This window comes from Nuphar pumila, chromosome 7 (assembly GCF_984573655.1).
Source record: "Nuphar pumila chromosome 7, dmNupPumi1.hap1.1, whole genome shotgun sequence".
Classification (NCBI taxonomy): domain Eukaryota; kingdom Viridiplantae; phylum Streptophyta; class Magnoliopsida; order Nymphaeales; family Nymphaeaceae; genus Nuphar; species Nuphar pumila.
Window position 1 is genome coordinate 25,902,746 of NC_143255.1, and position 6,370 is coordinate 25,909,115.

At 38.4% G+C, this 6,370-nt stretch overlaps 1 pseudogene; it reads right to left on the reverse strand.

Moving 5' to 3' along the window:
- Positions 1-344: 344 nt before the first annotated feature.
- On the reverse strand, positions 345-1,310 carry LOC149831598 (UDP-glucuronate 4-epimerase 1 pseudogene; annotated as a pseudogene).
- Between the last annotated feature and the right edge of the window lie 5,060 nt (positions 1,311-6,370).

Genomic DNA, 6,370 nt, shown 5'->3' on the forward strand with positions numbered 1-6,370 from the left:
CTTACTCACCACGGGTATTTACCCGATTTGCATTGTTTTTGTCACTTACTTACCACGGGTGGCGGGGCACAAGCGAGTTCTGTTGAGAAATCTGCACAAAAAAACAATTTTTTAAAATGAAGTCACCACGGAAAAAAACTCACTCTAAACAAATGATTTATAAAAAGGACACGCCTGTTTATAAACTAATTGGTTGGCCATATATGGTTAGAATTCTATACACCAAGTGGCTATTGAATCAAGTACATAAATCGAAGAAAGAACACAAGATAATCTAAGCAATAAAGAGAAAAAAACAAAGAATTTGTCTAATTCAATCAAGAATCCAAATCCAAATACGATTGCTATTGTTGTTGTTTGTTGCTATGGTAGTGGTGGTGAACAATGCTCTTAGTGTTATATCCATAGCCATAGTAATCCGGGTACCACCTTAGAAACTTCTTCAACCCTGTCTGCAGATCAGTAGTAGGCATGTAACCGAACTCTAACCTCGCAAGCGTGACATTCGCGTGCGTGAACGGCACGTCGCCGTTCGCAGGCATTTCCACCACATTCTTCCTGGCTTTCACCTTCAGGTGACGCTCTAGTACGTTCACCAGCATTGGCACCCCAAGTGGTGACGTATTCCCTAGATTGTATATCTTGTAGTCGGCCTTCCCCTTCTTCTTTCCGCCGCTGCCGGTGCTCTTTCCGGCCTTGTCGAGCGCAGCTACGCACCCGCGCACTACATCATCAATGTAGGTAAAATCCCGCGAGATTTCCCGGTGATCTTTCCGCCAATAAACCACAATTTTCTTCCCCTGCAGAATGTTGCGAGTGAAGAAGAAGTAGGCCATGTCTGGCCGGCCGCAGGGGCCATAAACGGTGAAGAACCGAAGGCCGGTGATCGATAAACCATAGATATGCTTATAGACATGAGTAATTTCCTCGCCGGCCTTCTTCGTCGCCGCGTACAGGCTCGCCGGCCGATCGGTTCGATCGGATTCGGTGAAGGGGACCTTCACATTGAGCCCATAGACCGAGCTCGATGACGCCCACACGAATGCCGGTTGCGGGTTCACCGATTTGCAGGCCTCCAGGAGAGTGACGAGCCCGGCAACGTTGCTGCGAACGTAGGAGGAGGGGTTATCGACGGCGTAGCGGACGCCGACCTGAGCGGCGAAGTGCATCACATGGGTGAAGGGGATGAAGTTCATCGGCTGCAATGAGCTCAACGCCGGGTACGCCGCCGATGGGTACGCGCGGGCCAGAGGCGTCGGTGCCTGCGCCGTCACCTTCACCGTCGGCAGCCTCAGCGTGCTCAATGCCATCGTCGGGGCGTACAGCGTGAAGAAGAAGAAGAAGAAGAAGATTACATGCGCGTCGTCGGGCGGTGGTGGGAGGCTGACGGGGAGCGGCAGCTGGCGAGCGGCGGCGGCAGGACGGTGGCGAGAGCCGACGGGCGGCGGGAGGGAGAGGGCGGCGGGCGGGAGCAATACAGCGAAACAGGAAAAAGAGAAAGAGGGATGGGATTAGGGATTTACGCGACGGCTTAGCGACGGAAACATTCCGTCGCTAAGCCATCGCTAACTCAAAATACCAAAAAGGCGACGGAATATATTCTGTCGCTACGCCATTGCTATTTAGCGACGGATTAGCGACGAAAGAGTTCCCTCTCTATATCCATCGCTAAAATGGTGTTCTTGTAATAAAAATTAGTGACAAAAAATTGCAGTCGCTAATCCATCGCTAAATAGCGACAGATTAGCGATAAAAGTTGTTTCCTCGCTAATCCGTCGCTAATTAGCGACAGATTCTATCTCTAGCTAATCTGTCGCTAATTAGCGACGGAAAAAATCCGTCGTCAATTTCCGTCGCTAATTAACAATTTTCTTGTAGTGTAATTTTGAGCCAAAATAACAACAATCCTCCATGTGGGTCAAAATTATAATAGGAAAAACATGAAGTTGCTCATGAAAGTCATATATATAAATGAAGATACCTTTTGAGTTTGAATCTTCACTTATTGTGAACAAGATTCAAATTGTTTAAGAAACTGACTAGCTAAGCTTTGAACTAAGTCTTCATTATGAACATCTTAGGATCATTCACACACATTCCTTTCATGAGTGCTCTAGAGATAACCTAAATATCATAAAAGGCTACACACACCTTCACACTCACTAGGTTAGTACATTGAAAGTGGAGATCTGTGTAAACCACTTTAGCAAATTGGCCAATGGATCTCATTAAGAGTTATGAGACAATTAAATAGCTCTTAAATACACACCTACTCATATATTATTAATTGACTACCTCATCCTTGACTACCTATATATACAAGCCATTACTATACAACCAATTAAATAGGCCTTAAGTGTAAGGATATGTGGCCCTAAGACATAACCCTTGATAAAGGGTCATGAACATTGAATATATCTCCCTATAGAGTCACTTATTGAAAGGGTACAACCCTCCATGGAAAGGGATGTTTGCCAAGAGGTGTAAACTTGTCCAGCCCTTCTTCACATGTTATAAGTATAGAGGATTTGAGATTGCAAAGAAGTTAAGCAATAAGGCTAACTACAGACAATCTAGCATCCTAAAGAGAAGAGCCAGAGGCTTTAAAAAAACCTAGCCCCTTTAGTAGTCGACCTGGTCAACACAAAGGGCCTAAAATTGACACCTTTGAGTGTTCATATTCCGTCAAAGATTAATATCAGGAAAATAGATAAGAACACTTGTCTATTTAAGACAAAGCCCTTTTTCTTACTTAGAGTATTGTGTTAGTGGAAAAGAGAAACCCTAACACAAGACTGATCAACCATTCTCTGCAAAACCTGTTTTAGCTTTTAGAATTGCATGTTAGTGCTTGATTTGGTGATATATTGGCGATTGGTGCTTCTAAATGTGTGCTTTATGCTAGTGTTATTATAATTTATACTTACCAAGGCCCAAGCAGAAATTTGGATGAGATTGGACTTTTAATGATACATATTAAACCTAGATTAAAATTAGGTCAAACCAAATCCACTTGAAAGCTTTGTATTTAAATGGATACTAATTAATGTTTGCTTGTTGATGGATCCAGATCATTCTTGTGGTTCATGATGGTTATGAATTCATATATATTTGATGAAATTTTGCATTTAAGTAAAAAATTTGCATATTTTAAAGCAAAATCTTATATATATGTGTGAATTTGCATGTATATGTGCAAATTTGTATAAGAAATTTGCATGTATATATGCGAATTTGCATAAAAAACACATATTTAGTTAAAAATTCATAAATTTAAGAAAAATCCACATGTTTTGTATACATGCAATCTTTTTTGTATGCATGCAAAATTCTCATTCTTTTACAAAATTTTGCAAATAAAAAAAATCACATATGTGCGTATTTGTATAGGAAATTTTCATATTTAGTTGAAAATTTACATATTTAGGAAAAAAATCACATGTTTTGTATATGTGTGATATGTTCTGTATATGTGCAAATTCTTTATCTTTTTGCAAAAATTCGAACATGAAGAGAAAAATTGTTTATTTTAAAGGAAACTTGCATGTATACATGTGCATTTCTCATCTTTTTATGAAAATAAAGTTTCTCGTATATTGCATTCATTTTATTATTTTACAAAATAAAATTGCTCATACATTGCATCCATTCTATTACTTCACAAAATAAAGTCACTTATATATTGCATTCATATCATTCTTTCACAAAATAAATGAACGGTAATACATTACAGTCATTTTATTCTTTTACAAATGAATCCTCTCATACATTGCATTCATTCCATTCTTTCAAAAAAATATTGTTTTCCACGGCCTCTTTGATGGGGAGAATACAAAGTATGTACAGAGGTACCTCCATCTCTTGGGCCTCAAGAATGTTGCATATCACTGCATCTTTGATGGGTAGAAAAAAGAGTATACTATCGTTCATACAATACTCTGTGTTGTTCTCTTGATTTTTCCTATCCGACCCATACCATATGATCAAATGCTAATTTTGATATACATTGACTCTATGTTAATGTGAAGAAAATATAGTATGCCATCGATTCTACATCAATATTCATGTCCTCTATGATAAGAATGGGTTTTTAGATGATCAATTGCAGCACTCTCGAACTTGCGTACTTTTCGTTTTCTATCACACCCATACCATAAGACACACTTACAGGAAAAACTCTGTCAATGAAGTATCATTGATCTTCTCATTGTCGATGCTTGGCCTTAAGAAAATGGTTATAATTTTTCACTAGTTGGAGACCACAAAAACCCTAGTTTTTGTGAAATCTTAGTTTTGCTTTTATACTGTGCTCATACGGAAATGTCATTTTTAATACTTATGAAATTCTCAGGTTGAAAAAGAATTTTAAGAATTTTGCAAAAATTTCAAGAATTTTGTAATCACAAATGTGAAACTCATGATGAAATTTACATTCTAATCGCTTATATACAAGTAAATTTGTACGCTAAAACAAAATCTCACATCTCTTAAAGTCGCATGTGAAAGTTCATGAATACCACAAACTTTTTATGAATTTTGCTTTGAAAGTAGACTTTTGCAACAACCAACGTGAAACTCTTGATAAAATTCACTCTAATCGCATATATATACACATAAATTTGCATGCTAAAACAGAATTTTGCATCGCTATAAGTCGAGAGCATGCAAAAGTCCATGAATTTTCAAACTTTTTATGAATTCTGCATCAAAAAGCAGACTTTCACAACCACCAACGCAAAAATCTTGGCGAAATTTGTACGAGATTTTTGCAAGCAGCATCGTGATATTCATACTATTGTACGAAATTCGTATTTTCTATGGAAATGGCATACAATTTTTAGACGGAAGAGTGTTGTGATGTAACACGCAAAAATTGAGAGAAATTTGCACAAACTAAAGGTTAAAAGGTCCTAAAACCTGTGAAATTGGACATGGGACGGATTTTGAAATTTGTGGGGCATTTGAAAAAATGTATCAAATTTGTCGTACAGTGGTTATTTCCCGTATTTTTTATAATTGCTTCAAGTTGCACCTAGAAAACATGGTTGATATAAAAAATTGTGTTCAATCTTCTATGCAAATAGGTCATATACTGGCATGATCATGGTTTAAGCTGATCCCATTCAAAATTTTAACCAATAAGCCTATACCCAAATCTGAATCCGAATCAGATTCAATGAGATGGACTTGAATCCAGTAATGCATGGATTTTCAAGATGTGTTGGATTTTGCGATGCTTTCGTATCTTTGGATATTGGGGCCAATAACCATTTTCACTCCGGATCTAGAACATATATGATAAAATCCAAGCAGAACCTTGATTCAAGTAGCAAACATATAAATTTGGTGAATCCATGTCAAAATTGTGTCTAAATCGACGTGTTTTTCTATCTTTTCTCATATAAAAGCAACAAATAGTAACCATTTGACCAGACTTAGGGTGCACATTTAGCAGCCAGGCTTAATTAGGCAGTTCATGATCAGCTTGGTGCCTTAAGCTCCATGCTTGAACTCAATCCTCAACTCGATTAAACTTGCTAAAGCTCGAGTTATTTACGCTCGAGCATAGTTTTGCATAATGAAAAATACTTTTTATTTTTAAATGTTTGAAAGAGGGGAAGGCCTGAAATCCTTCATATCCAATTTTGAATGGAGGAGCAAAGACTCAGCTGACAACTAGTTACATGCATGGATTCTAGAGTGCGATGAAAAGCAGATAGGAGATGGTTCTAACCTTTTGTCTTTCGCATCAAGCGGCGTTGCTCAAGACTCAACCTGCATTTCCATGCAGACAGCATAGACACTTTGCACCAAATGATGGCATCAGGGGTGTTTGTTTCATGCCCTTTCGTGTGAAAGATGCCATTTTTCATAGGAAATAAGACATCTTTCCTACAAAGAGTGAAACAAACATGTCTATGAGAAATATATAGTGGGAACCACATAATAAATGCAAAATAACAGCTTTCCTGTCAAAATGGATTCATATCTACCCCTGGGGGAAGCAATTTCTCTCCAAAGTGTCTCTTTCAAGGAAAAGAGGCTTCCCTTGAATGGGAGTGTAACAAATGATCTTGTTACCATCATATCCGTAATTTAGAAAAGGCTGTCGCAATATCGTTGTGGCACGCACTTTGCATTCCGTGGCTTTCTTCTGTGAGGCACAAACATATCCTAAATGGCAAGTCACCTTCACATTCTCTATTAAACTTTCCTAACTGTACCCTAAATGGCAAGCCACCTTCACATTCTCTGCTAACTCTTTCCTAACTATACACTAGTATTGCATCACACTATAAACCAGGTTGCTTACTTGACTTGAATAGGCAGTCAGTGTATCACTACTCTTTTTTATGTTGAGTAGGATTGG